This window comes from Vulpes vulpes, chromosome 4, assembly GCF_048418805.1.
Source record: "Vulpes vulpes isolate BD-2025 chromosome 4, VulVul3, whole genome shotgun sequence".
NCBI classification, from domain to species: Eukaryota; Metazoa; Chordata; class Mammalia; order Carnivora; family Canidae; genus Vulpes; species Vulpes vulpes.
This window is the reverse complement of record NC_132783.1, coordinates 72677605-72692016: the sequence shown is the minus strand read 5'-3', so window position 1 is coordinate 72692016 and position 14412 is coordinate 72677605. Positions and strand designations below refer to the sequence as shown.

The following is a 14412-nucleotide window of genomic DNA, read 5'->3' as shown; positions in this document are numbered from 1 at the left end:
TGCCAATGATTGCAGACTGTCTCTCCCATAAACTTTTATACCAGCTGTTAAAAGCTCTCCAAATTGTTTTTGTTGCATTTCATTTTCGCCCCTCCTCCATATAGCCAGGGAAATGAAATAAAAGTTAAAAAAAAAAAAAAAAAGACAACTTAAAGAGGGGAAAGTTCTGGAGACTCGAAAGTGCAAAGTAAGGAGCGGCCTATGTAATCCTGGTCACTAGAAGGTCTCAACTAACCAGAAGTGACCACCCTTGGAGCTTGGGGCAGAGCTAGCACGCAATGTATTGGTTTCCAGCATTAACTTTTTATTTAAAAATGAAGTTCCTTTAACCCTTCCACGGAAATGTCACTCTGGCCAGGGTTTGGGAAGGCGAACGTGCGGGCGGCTGCGGTGACAGGGAGGCTTTGTGTAAACTCCCCCACGCGACACCGAGGGATGTGTAGTTCGTGATGTCAGCAGAAACCGCAGATAGCATCGCTTGGGCTCCTATCTCTGGGCTAGAGAACGTCCCTACCAGAAAAGGCTGACCCCTGACACCGCCAGAAACTTTCCCCAGACTTGGCCTCCACTGGTACAAGGAGTCGCCCCCCTCCTGGCGCCCCCCGGGAGTCCCAGAGGTGGGTCGTGGGGACGCCGACCGTGGGCGCGGCCCCTGCGGCCCTCCCTGCGCAGGCAAGGGCGGGGTCACGGCCACTCGGGCCGACCCGGGCTGGGGGGCCCCGGAGGGCGGGGAGGGCGGGGAGGGCGGCGCCGCGGGTGCCAGCTGGGGGGGCGGGGCGCCGCCCGGGGTGTGCGAGCAGGCGGCGAGCGTGGGACGGCCCCGCAGCCCCCGCCCCGCGGAGAGCCGCAGCGGGTGGCCAGCGGGGCGGGGCGGGGGTGCCCGGGGACGGAGACGGGGGGGCGGGTGCTCTACCCAGCCGGAGCGCCAGCCCGGCCGCCGGGGGATCGCGAGCCGCGGCCGCCGAGCCTCCAGCGGCCGCCGAGCCTCCAGCGTCCGCAGGTAGAGCCGGCGCGGGCGGGGCGGGACGGGGCGGGGTCTGGGGGACCGGGACGCGCCGGGGCGGGGGCGGGGGCGGGGGCGGGCACTCCGAGGGCCCCGAGGGGCGCGCCCCCGCCCGTCACCCGCCCTCTCAGGGCACGCGAGGGCTTGGAGCATCCCTCGACACCCGGAAGGGGGGTGACCTGGTTACCTTACGCTGACCCCCTGACAGCTGCCCAGCTGCACTGAGAAAGCACAGGGCCCCAGAGGGTGCGAGCTGCCAAGGTACTTTGCTTGTTTTCTGCACCCTCCAACCTAACTGTCCTCCAACACACACACACACACACACACACACACACACACACACACACGCAACGCAGGAGGAGGCGGAGGCCTGAGGGATTAGAGGGATAGAGACACTGTCACTCAGAAGAGATTAGGATCTGGGCAGGACGTGTCCCTGCTGGAGTCTTCAGAAAGTAGATGCAGCGTCTGCGGCTCCTCGCGTCCAACCCTCAGGTGATGCGTGATTGGCTTTCCTAGGTGCGGGGGCTCTGAAAGCCCAGGCTCTAAGAGGTCTGGGTCAACCATGAGACGGTCGTCCGCCGAGGCTTTCTGGGCCCTGCTCTCCCACACCTTCTCGTGTCTGGAGGAGGGGCACATTGGAGGATCCTAAAAAGTTTGTAGTGAGTGTTCCAAGTTGCTTAGTGTTTTTGATTTGTGACTTTTTGAGAAAAGAAAATACAGACTTTCTTAGTTTGAGTTAGGTTTGATTTTCTTTCACATACATGCATTCATTTTAAGAGAATTGGTGATATCATTAGACTGTGGGTCCAGTATGTATGGCATCGTTAGAACTGAAAACCAAATTTACAGTATAGTTGCAGGAAAAAAAATGCTTCCTAATGTGTATTTTTATGTGCTCTGCTCCTGGGATGTGTCTTTGTTGGGAATGCTGTCAATATCACCTTGGTGTCTTGTGAAGTTTCCCCCGATGTTGGCCACCTGACTTGGGATGGGCTCCCTTCTCCTTTCTTGTGTTTCAGGAGGGCACCAACCTACTTGCCGGCCTCTAGCCTTGGTCTCTGGTGGGAGGAAAAAAGTATCAAAGGTGTGCTCTTAGCAAGGAGGCAGCAAGGAGGAATGCTGTAGATTTTTCTCCCCATTAAAGTTTTCACGTATTGGCAATTTAAAACCCAAAGCATTGTTTACCACCTGTCAGCCTCACTCGTAAGTGTAAGGATTAACTAATAAAAGATTTGTAAAATGTTTCCTGAATATAAAACTCCATAAATATGCAAAATAGTAATAATCCACCCATTGTTAAATTTATGTAGCTGCTTCTGCCGTGCATACAAGATGATTTAGAATGCATGTTTCCTGTCAATTAAACAATGAGTTTGGAGAAAAATAATGAGTTCAATTCACATCCTATGAAACTTTGAAATAAAATTTTTCCCATAAGGCACCATCGGCAGAGAATCATAAAGCAAGCAGCATTTCAAAAGTTATATATGGAATGGCACTTACCTTATGGCTGGGGGAAAAGGGACCCAGTGAACTCCTGAAACTAAGAAATATTCAGCCCTAGTTCAGTGTGCCAGAACCATAAATATTCCCTTACGTTTTGCATAAGTCTAAGGGGAAAGCAAACAGGTTTTGTGGGATGGCCTTAGAGCTGGCTGTCCGCTTTAATCCATGAAATATGCTTCTCCATATTTTAAGGCTGAAGTTCAATCTGTGGTTTTGCTCACAATGAAGAAAATCTTCATAGTTACTTAGATAAATTATTCATTCCTCCAATATCATGGGCTTGGTTTTTAAGCATCCTTAATACCAGCAATCATTTTAATATCCTGCAGATAATTAAATTAATTTGTTCCCAGTGGATTGAGTGACATGTTAGCATCACATTTTTCTCTTCATGTGAATTTAATAATAAAGGGTGTCACTTTTCTGCTTACGGGTCTCCTAGAGTAAAACCTGTTTCTTATACGCTAATTGTAAGTATAAATATTACGAAGGATGGTCTTTTCTGTTTTATGAAGACAACTGTAGATTACCCCACTAACAGACTAAGTCGTGAGCAGAACCACGAATTTGGGGATGTTTTTCCTTGATGTCTCTCCCCAGTCAGCAGCCTTTCCTCATTTCCTCCACTCAGCCCTCAGATGGATAGCTGCTCAGCTGGGCACTGGCCCGGTATTCCAGAACTTCCTCTCTGTTACACTCTTCCTTTATCCAAATAACTTAACCTCTGCCCCTACATATTTTCCAACAATGTGGTATGGGTGAGAGACCACTAGGTGAAGAATCAAAGGAGTTTGCATCTATTGGGCAGCTGTGATAAACCAGGCACCGAGCCACATTTTCTCACTAAATCCCTGTAACAATCTGATGTGGTCGATGTCATCTGTGTCTCACACAAAAGAAAATTGAGTCTCAAAGAAGCTCTGGTGCCCATGGACAAGCAGTTTATGAGTCAAAGAGCTAGGATTTGAACCAAAGCATTGTGGTGCTTCCTGCTGCATTATGATCCTGACCCCTCAGAAGGGCTCACATTCTGGACTGAGGTGTGGAAGAGTTCTCCCACCAACTGACTGGCCATTTGACCTCAGATGAGTCCCTTAAGCCCTCTGGGCCTCTGATTTCCTTTCTCTAGTTTTGGATGAAATTATCTCTCAGAGATGGATGTTTAGATGCCAAGCACATAAACTGCTCCTCCCAAGGAATTCCATAATATGCTCTTCCCTGCCTGGGTCTTTCCTCCAACCCCCTCCCTGGTCTATCTTTTTTTCTTCCTGCAGGTCCAAGTAAATATTGCCTCCTCCAAGAGGCTTTTCCCAAACACTTTTCTGATATTTTCTCTCTCAGGCCCAGTGATGCCTTTAAAACACTGGTTACAAACAAACCACTTATTACAAACAAACCACTTATTTTATTTACACCCCCGTTTATTGTTTTTTAAGGAACCAGTTTATTGTTTTTTAAGGATTTTATTTATTTATTCATGATAGACAGAGAGAGAGAGAGAGAGGCAGAAGAAGAAGCAGGCTCCATGCGGGGAGCCTGACGCGGGACTCGATCCCGGGACTCTCATGCCCTGGGCCAAAGGCAGGCGCTGGACCGCTGAGCCACCTAGGGATCTCCCTACACACCAGTTTATATGTGGCCGTTGTTTTTATCTTCAGACTGTACATTGCATGAGGCCAGATCTCCATTTGTGTGACTTTTGTCATTATTGCATTCCCAGGGTCTAGCACAGTGACACATGGCACATAGCTGTGATCAATATGCGTGTTGAATAATTATGAATTATATGATTATAACTGTATAATGAATAATTATCTCCTACAAAGGACATGTGCTAATGGCCCATATATTGTCCTATCCCTGGAAAAACCCCAATGAAGTATCATCGATCTTACACTGTTACAGTTGAGCCTAAATTATGAATGGGGATCTAGGCATAGTAACGGAGATAACCTGACTATCCTGGGACACACTGGATAAACAGACACATGGCCCAAGCCACATATTTAACAACAGAGAAAACTGAACCTCAAAATTATAATAGGAACTTGGGTTCAGAAGACACACTGGAGACCAACTGATGGTCCAAACCATTGTTTTATTGATGAGGACACACAGAACATAAAGTATAGAACCTATGCGTCCTGATTTCCGGACTAGCACACCTCTCACCAAGAAGTCAAAAATCTCAGGGACAACCCAGTCAATAGGGGTAGGAAGCTTTAGGCAATGATACATTTTTTTCCAGAAACTCCAAAGAGGCTTAGGTTTCCCAGACCAATCCTAGATAGTAGCATTAGTACACAGAAGAATATTCTACTTCAGATAATTTTATTTTAAAATTTCGTATGGCCTGTATAAATTTCAGTGACTCATTTACTATTTTAATGATCCAGCAGGCAGCCTTTTAATACCTATCATTAGTTTACCAGTTCTGTTTAAAGGCTGGGGAGCTCCAAATGGCAAATTTACAGGGCTGAGCATTTACCACTACCATGATAGATTCAAGATACATTTAAAAGATGATTGATATTTTGAACTCCAAATGATGATGGCTTGTTTTTAAGGACTAAAATAACTTTTCTTCTCTAACTTAAAGTGCAATCCTTGCTAGAGTATTACATCCCATAAAAAAGCAGTCCTTAAACTTTAGAGGGCATAAAAATCATCTGGAAGGCTTTTAAAAACCCAGATTGCTTAGAGCCTTTCTGCACATTTCTGAATTAATAGGTCTGAGATTGGACCCAGACAACTGCATTTTTAACACCTTTCGTGATTTTCTCAAATAGTCTGAAGACCTTACTTTGAGATTACTTTGAGATCCAATAATAATTTTAGTATGTTTTGAACTTTTCCAGGTTCCTTATAAGAGGATTTTTTTTAAACAAAGATAATTGGAGAAAAGCTTGATGTGTTTGAAGCTAGCAAATAGCACACTAGGTATGATGGGACTCTGTTTCCTTGTAGCAAAATAATGGTATACCTACTGAGTTAGATATCAGCCCCAAATCAAGAATATTACAAAATGTTTCTGTTGGATTACAAGAGTAAATCAATTAGCAATAAATGTTCAGTGTTAAGTTCTATGGAGCAATAATGAAGCCCCTTGCCCTCTAGGTGATTACATTCAGTATAGTAGAAAGAGAAGATTAATATCCACAAAACATTCAAAGAAAGGGTTGCAGATCCTGTACAGCATGCTCGCTTAAATTTGAATTTCAAATACACAACAAATCATGTTTTAGTATAGGCATGTTCCATATAATATTTTTATTTGCTAAATCTGGCAACCTTGCTCAGTGAACATTAACATTTAATGTCATTACTTTCCAGAACTTGGGGGTAGGCGGGGGGTGGGGAAGCAGGGTGCTGGGGGTTGGTAATGCTGAGTGGTTGTTAAGCTTTGAGAAATTGATAAAAGCTCTGAACACAATCCTGAGGAAAAAATACCCAATGGCACTTTCCAACAGAACCATCATACTACTCCAAGGATCCCAGGCTGCTGAAGCCCTTGGGGACATCTGATTCATCTGCAACGTAGACAGCAGAGGCCAGCTCTTCAAACTACTTCCTCTGGGCTGGTGGCTCTAGAAGGTAGCTTGGAAAAGTGGAATGTGAAGTTGGCCTTTAAGAGCAGGGGAATTTAGCTGGATTGTGGGTTTAGGAGACTTCTTAAAGCTTTGACAGAAGGCAGGTTCCCTTAGATGTATTTAGTACGGAATATTGATAAATTAGCTTGGACTGGTTTTTTAAAAGTCCAGATTATGGACAACCTTAAATTCTAAATAGTTTAGACTGCCTATATTGGGAAACAGTGTGTCCTTCGTGACGTGTCAATTAGAGATGAGAAGATGATCAGACAATGGGAGATGGCACAGTGAAACTGTAGGCTGCCTGGGTTCTAGTCTCTACAGGCCTGGTGCAAGCTCCTTCATTAACAAGCTAAGAAGCCTTCAGGGTGTATGCAGTTTCTCTGGGTCCCAAGCTCCTAAACTGGGAATTTGGGATAATAATAGGAGCTATCAACAGGGTTGTTGTGAGGATAAAATGAAGTTGTACAGTGCTTGGCACAGTGGAAGATACCGCATAAATATTCAATCAGTGGTATCTAGTGCTAGGATACGCTACCACTGCTACTATCGCCCTTAGGCAGTAAGGGCGAATGGGTGGCCCAGCAGCCTCCAAAAATGGTTTGAGGGAGTAAAAAAAAAGAAAAAAAATGATTGTTTAATCTGGATTTGTATAAACTTTTAAAATCTCCCTTTTCCAAGTTAGAATTTTGTAATCAAAAGACAGTAAGCACGGAAGCAAGTTAGTAAAATAATGTTTGTACTTTTAATGGAGGATGTTAAATACATTTGACTCTTCGTTATTTTTCCTAGGAGAGGGAATATTGTGAACAATCTAAATCATACACTCTGATCCAAAGTCAAGGAACCTTTAATTGCATGTGTTACTCTTAAATAGAAGATTTGCCATCTTAACTGTTTCGTTTAGGCTAATATTTAAATTAATTTGCACATGATAAGCTCAGGCTAATCATTCAGAAAGTTGTTCCCCAAAGCCATTTAAACCACAAAGCAGATGAGTTTATCAGAGATAATTCACACAACAACCTGCCTTCCCAGAGCTGGCTGATGATACTGGAGATGGGATCACAGGGGCTCTGGAGTCAGACTGTTTAGGTTCCAATCCTAGCTGTCTCCTGTGACTAGCTCTGTGACCAGGCAAATGGCTTTGCTTCTCTAACCTGAGTTTCTCCGTATCTGTAAAACAGAACTAATAATAGCCCTTACCTCCAAGGGCATGAGCACAGAGTTCTCACGTGGTTTCCTGTACACACTAAGCGTCCCATAGAATTCTACGACCTCAGTGTCATCTTCATCTTATCGGTATGTCCTTTAATATATGCATAAAGAATTTAATTCAGGAAAGCAACTAATAATGTGGGAGATATTTATGATCTTTAGTCACATCTTAATTTATTGATTTACACAGCCAGAGCTATTTAGAGCATTTTCCAAACCACAGAATACAGTGTTCTTATTTTCAAGAATTTTTAATCCTAGCTTTCATTATGTGTCACTTTCCCCAGCTCATCCATCTTCAACTTTTACAGGGTGATTGGTGCCTTTCTAAAGAGCTTTGGGTTTCAAACTGTATATTAAAGCGTCTGGGCCATAGAATTTACTTGGCTCATAAACCTATGGTACGGAACAATTCAGGATTGGTTTACGGTACATTATAGTTACATGTATGGCAGTTATATTTTATTTGGTCTGTGCTGAGCACCTTGAGGGCATCTCTCATATTGCCTTGAAGATGGTAGATTCAAGTACTTCTTGAATGAAGTTAATGTATAATAAAATACATAGCATTCTTTTTCTGAGGATAAGTTTCCCTCACTTTAGGAAATCTAACTTTAAAAAAAAAATGAAAACAAGGAACAAACTTCTATGCATAAGATCATTAGTCTGATATTTCTAGACTGAAGTACTGAAGTGAATATCATTCCTATTTCCTAGAAGATCTGTGGATTATAACATGTCCCTTAGAGGCTTTGCATTAAGCTGGTCCCTCGATCTCAAATATTCTCCCCTCAGATAATTGCTTGTTTGTTTTATGTTCATTTTTTTATTGTCTACCTTCACCCTCCCCCACTGGACCAGAAGTACCCTGAGGTTAGAGGTCAAGCCTACACATTTATCACTATTTACTGCTCTAATAGCTACCTAGCATCTATTACAGTGCCAGGCACTTAGTGGGTTGTCAATAAATAGTCTGTCAATTAGTTGAATGTTAGAAGACCAAGCTCTGATTATTCCACTGCAAAGCAGTAATATTTTTTTTTTAATCTTTTGGGTCAAAGTCATCTTTCAGAATTGGATAAAATCATGAAATACCTCATTAATAAAATTTTACATGCTCAGAATTTTTCACATAATTTGAGTCCATGGACCTCCGCTAGGAATCCCAGTTCTAAAAATATATATAAATATTAAGAAAATCTAACTGAAATATTAAACTAAATATCACAAAAACTTTAATTACTACAAATACCAATGTGTTAATATTCATGCATCTATAGTAATAAATTATATGCTGCCTTGGGAAAATTCTGCAACCCTCCAAAGGGAAAAAAGGCATCTACAAATGTTGAATGTTTTATTTATATGCTGGAAAGGATTTAAGGCTTATAGAGAAAGGCTAATAAAAATACATACTGTACAGCAGTATAAAATATATTTCAAATAGGTAAGAAAAAATGAGCCAAAGGAAAAAAATAAGGCTAAGAACATAAGATGGGGTCAGGAGAGAGATTCATACTCAAAATTTATGCCATGAAATGCAACACTCTTGCTAGAAGATAGTAACAAATTTTGTTCTCAGTTTTTTAGTAGCCAATGCAGAGAAAAATATAATCAGTGATGTCCTGCAGAGGGTCATGTTTTATATATACTTATATATGAATACATGGATGTGTATTTAATAGCAAACTGCTTCTTAAAAGAAGAACATTTCAGTGTCATAATAAAGAATGGAGATTATATTTCCAATGTTCATTTGTGGAAAGTGTCCTTGTACCGGAGCCTGAAATAACCTATAACAAATGTTCAAAAATAACTGGCACGGGGATGTTTATAATGAAGATGTTACAGTTTTCCGTAATTTCTGTCAACAGGCCTTGCAGAACAAGGCCTCAGTGGGTCAGTAAGACCCTCATAGAATTCAGAGGAGGAGGGGTCAGGGACAGATGAGGAAAACAAATGGTCCTTCTCCATTGTCTTACACCCATCAGCTCCCTCACCATTCCACCCTTTCTGCCACTGCATGCTATTTAAAAAGAGATGCCCGAAGCTCTCCTTCTTCCCTTCAAGGCGTCTGCACCTAGGATGTTGACTAACATTGTTATTCCCCTTCACCTTAGATTCCTTGGATAACAGGCTGTCAGGAACTTCTACGCCTTCTCTCTTTGAGAGAGCAAATACAATAACTAGCTTCTCGGAACATTCTGTGGATTTTTTTTTTTTTTTCATTCTGTGGATTTGTGGCATTCTCGGAGGGTCTATATAAATGGATCACATTGACAGCTTTATTTGTCATTCTTAAATGGAGTGTGTTTTTCCCCCTTTGAGTTAAATCAAAATCAGATGGCATTTCTTATTTCAATGTGGAATGTTTTTACTCTCATAATTGCAAAATTGCATTCATAACTGATACTATTCTAATTTACAAAATTTGTGTTTTATTATTGGGGGGGTTCTATTTGGAAAGTAACTGAGGGAAAACAACTTATGCAACATTTTCGTTTTGCCTATTTATTGAGATCCCGATATAGTTGCTAGAATTCTGTTGCCATATGGAAGCAGAGACAATTATATTGCATGTAATGACATGGATTTTAGAAGCAAGGATATAAAAAGGCATACCCAGCAGAATACCCACAATCCAGAGACTAAAACATTTTTGAAACCTCTTCTCTCCTTTGCCTCCCTAGCACATCCCTGGTCTCAATCATCTTCCTCTCCTTGCAGTGGCTCTTGTTCAATATATGCAGTAGGGTTGGAAAGCACTACATTCATACCTTAGCATATTTCTTATATGCTAAAACCAGTTGCTTTAGCCCAGGTAAAATTTTCCATTAAAAAAAATCCCCATCACTCCCATCAACCCACTACTAAATCTGTGTGAGAAAAGAAGCCCTCCTACTTTAATTTCTTAAATCCTCCAAAACCTCCCAGTGCTCCCGTTACTGATCTCAATGCTGTGCTTATCTTTAGAATTTTTAAATGCTACGCAATGGGTACATTTTTCACACTGAATTTATATGTGTTTATTTCCATGCTCATTTTATACACGTGTTCAATAAAGTCAACTTTACTGAGTACCCACTAAGTATCAAACATTGTTAGGATACAATGAACTGCTTCCATATCCCTGCCCTTGTTTGGCCCACAGGCTGGTGGGTGGGGAAAAGACAGTGAAGAAATTACACAAATAGGTATGAAACTGAAATTGTTCTAAATATGCCACAGAGAAGAGCTACAAGGTTCTGGAAAGTGATATCTAAATGACAGACAGGAGTCAACTAGACAAGGAATACAGGCAGCAGGCATGTCGTGGAAGGTATGGAAAGCTTCGCGATGTATGGCAAGAAGAGAATGGAAGCAACGTGAGGGATTGAAGGGAGATTAAGTGGCTGGAGTACAGAGAGCAAGGGCGAACAGAACGAGTCTGGAGACATGATCAGTGGCTGTCACCACGAAAGGCTTTTTAGCCATAGCAAAAAAAATATGTCTTTATCCCAGAACCAATGAGGAGGTTGGGAGAGGCGAATGGAAGGATCATAATTAGTCACATCATCAATTCAATAATTCAAAGAAATATTTCTGGCTACAATGTAAAGTATGCATTGGCCAAGGGAGAAAGTTACACAGCCCAGTTGAACATTAACAGTACCGAGATCCTGATAGTATGGCCTAGGGGAGGAAGGATGAGATGCTGGTGATTGCTAACAAGAGAATAGATTCAAGAGGCATAGAGGAGATAAGCTGACAGGCCGTCTTCTGCAGTATTTATGGAGAGCCCATACGGAAGTATAAGGGAACACGGAAGGAGGAAGATGCTAAGTTCAGATGGACATATAGAGTTTGTGAGTTCTGTAGAAAACATTAGAGGACAGACCCAAAAGACATTGGACTATGGGTGTGGAGCTTGTCAGAAAACTCTAGGGTTTGTATGTAAACTTGTGACTCATCTTTAATCCATAGTTCTGGTTATGATGGATATGACCCATAGATGAGACTATCTACAGGAAGATTATAAAGTGAGTGGTGGAACAGAATGCTAAGACCAAAGTCTTAAGGAATTCAAATCCATAACAGCCAAGCAGTGAAGGATGAGCTTGGAAAGGATGAAAGGAGGAATGAAATAGAAGGAAACTCAGGAAGTTGCCAGATCACAGGGAGCAAGGGAGCAAGGATTTCATTTCAAGAGGGTGGGAGTGGTCAGTTGGCTTGGATGTGGAAGATTGAGAGCTGTTTATTTTATTTAGCAAGAGTGGAGAGCACCAATCAGGAGAGAATTGTTTTGAATGAAAATAAAGAGAGATTGCTAAGTGTTATGTATGGGAACTAGAGTTCTAACTGCTTCTATCTGGGGCCGTGCCTGTTTGAGAATATTTCACATTTCGTATTTTACATCTCTCTTAACAAAGATACTTGGGGAGCTGGCATGATAGACAAGAAAGCCATTTTGGCATGTCTGTGACCAGTATAGAGTAGAACTGGGGTGGGTTTTGAGCAGAGAGGCCCTGCGGCCTGAACTGGAGAGAAAATGTGAACCTGACAGCAAGGAATTTTATAAGCACAGCACTGCGTGTTCCTCCACCCAGTGGTGCTTGTGTGACCAGGGTAAATAAACCAGATGTTCATGAAACAGTATTAACCCGCCTCACCCACTTGCTGGCATCCCGTGAAAGAGGAGGAGGCTGTGGGCTGACGCATTGCACAGCACATTCTCAGCAACCCCTCTGAGGTGAACTGCAGCCTCAACTTCCCTCCTAGAACCTGCCACGACACAGACGTCTGAAGGGGAAGGGCAGAGTAGAAGTTAATACCTTAGCCAGCGAGCTCTGTGACGAGGCAAAGGTCAGGCTGCAGAGGCGTGAGCTGCCAATGGGAGGTAAGAAAAGAAAGATGACTATTGGTAATTATTTGCAGTAGTTTGGCTACAAAAAAGGGAAGCAAGAGATTGGAGGGCAGCTGGAGAAAAACACTTATTCAATCAACAAATACTAAAATATATATGCCAGGTACTAAGAGAGGTACCAGGAAGATATTTTCCCGCCCTCATGGGCGATCTGCTATAAGATAGATTTCATGTGATAATCTCAAGCGCATAGTGACTAAATATTTTGCGATCTGATTCACTGAAACAAATGCAACATCTTCCTTCTGATACAAACCTTACTTGCTTTATAAAATAATCAAATCTGTGTTAAAATAAAAGAGAGGTAAATAACATGTCCACGTCTACTTTTATTTTTCTCATCCTCTTTCCTTTCATTCCTTTAGTGTCCCAAATTTGGACAGTCTTGCTATTGTCACTTATTCAGAAAGTATTTTCTAGAATGGTGTTTTTAATCCTTAATCCTTGCTATTGTCACTTATTCAGAAAGTATTTTCTAGAATGGTGTTCTTAATCCTTTGTTCAGTGTCCCAAATTTGGACAGTCTTGCTATTGTCACTTATTCAGAAAGTATTTTCTAGAATGGTGTTCTTAATCCTTTGTTCTTAATGGCACTAGCCTCTCATAGTGCTAATTGATGTTTCAAAATCATCTAATCTATAATTTATAGAGCACCTACATAATGAAATATGGAATATTACCCCAAGGAAGTTAGAAATGTGAATAAATCAGGGCTTCCCTAGCTAGACTGTAAGCTTTATGAGGGCTTTTGGCACTGCTGTGTTTAGAGCTTTGGAAAATAAAGTCAAGGGAGCCTGGTGGCTCAGTTGGTTGAGCCTCTGCCTTCAGTTCAGGTCATGACCTCAGGGTCCTGGGATTGAGCCCCACATCCCCAAGCAGGGAATCTGTTTCTCCCTTTCCCTCTCCCCCTCCCTGTGTTCTTGCTTGCACACTCTCTCTCAAATAAATAAATGAAATATTTTTTTTAAAAAAGAAAAGAAAGAGTTTACTATAAATGGGATTCTTGTAGTAAGGTTGCAGTGATCCTTGGGTTTGAAGAGAAAGGTACACTAAATTCTTAGACAAGAATTCAGGAAAATCCCTAAAAGAGGTAGTATTTGAACTGTGTATTAAAAAATGAGCATTTCAGACAAGAGGAAGCTAGCAAGCAAAATCACAGAGACATGAAATCACTTGGAGAAGAGGAAGAATGAAGAGAAATGGTTTGGAATATTTAAAGAGATTATATGGAAAGTAGTAAATGCACCCACCTGGGATCTTGGGAAGCTCTGCCAAAGAGTCCCTAGACTCGATCCTACACTGACTGGAAGTATCAGAAGTTTTCAAGCAAGTGGAGAAGCATGAGGTTTAGGAAGAAAACCGGGATCATCAGGAGAGCTGGGAGGTGATAGGGACTGGAAGCAGGGAGTACATGAGATGGGAGGCCACTGCCTGGATGGGAGATGGTGGACGGTGGATGAGTTTCTGCCATCATGATGGCCTTGGACATGTCAAAGGGAAGTGGAGCTTCTTGTGCACAAAGGGTCATAGTCAGTTATTTGTGCGTGTTTGGAAGGTGCAGTGATGGGGGAGAATGAAGGGGATGCCATATTATCAAACCAGGGAGAGTGACAATGCCACTGATTTTAGGTATGGAAAAGCAAATTCAGGACATGATGGGGATAGGGATCTAGCCCAGAAAGCATGAAAAAAAGTGTTAATTTAAGACATTTAAGCCATTGGTGTAAATGAAATTGCTGCAAAGTGAAGAACCTTGATGAAGGCCCACATTCAAGGAAGGGAGAAGAAGAGGGAGAAGAGGAAAGTTGAGAGGAATTTCCTGCAAGATTGGAAGTGAAGTTTCAAAAAAGTCATGAAAAAAGATGTGGATTTCAAGGATGAGGACTGTGATTTGTTTCACTTATGTAGGTGATCCTTGAACAACATGGGCTTGAAGCGCAGGAGTCCACTTATAAGCAGATTTTTTTATAAATATAGTACAGTCTATAAATGTATTTTCTCTGCCTTATGATTTTCTTAATAACATTTTATCTGGCTCACATTTTTGTAAGGATACAGTATCTAATCCATGGGACATACAAAATATGTGTCAGTCAACTGCTTATGCTATCAGTAGGGCATCCAGTCAGCAACAGGCTATTAATAGTTATGTTTTGAGGGGAGTCAGAAGTTATATGCAGATTTCCAAC

General features: G+C 42.1%; 1 protein-coding gene across 23 annotated transcripts in view; it reads left to right on the top strand.

The window, feature by feature from the left end:
- Positions 1 to 347: 347 nt before the first annotated feature.
- The window catches only part of RHOBTB1 (Rho related BTB domain containing 1), a 118897-nt gene continuing 104832 nt past the window's right edge, over positions 348 to 14412 (top strand). For 4 of the 23 annotated variants that reach the window (XM_072756109.1, XM_072756098.1, XM_072756082.1 and 1 more), the window contains exon 1: positions 1337 to 1498. The gene's annotated coding sequence lies outside the window, so the exon portion shown is untranslated. Of the gene's footprint in view, positions 618 to 877; positions 1001 to 1080; positions 1666 to 11778; positions 12197 to 14412 lie in introns of those variants that run through there. The other 19 variants (XM_072756083.1, XM_072756108.1, XM_072756093.1 and 16 more) reach the window with 17 other exon arrangements.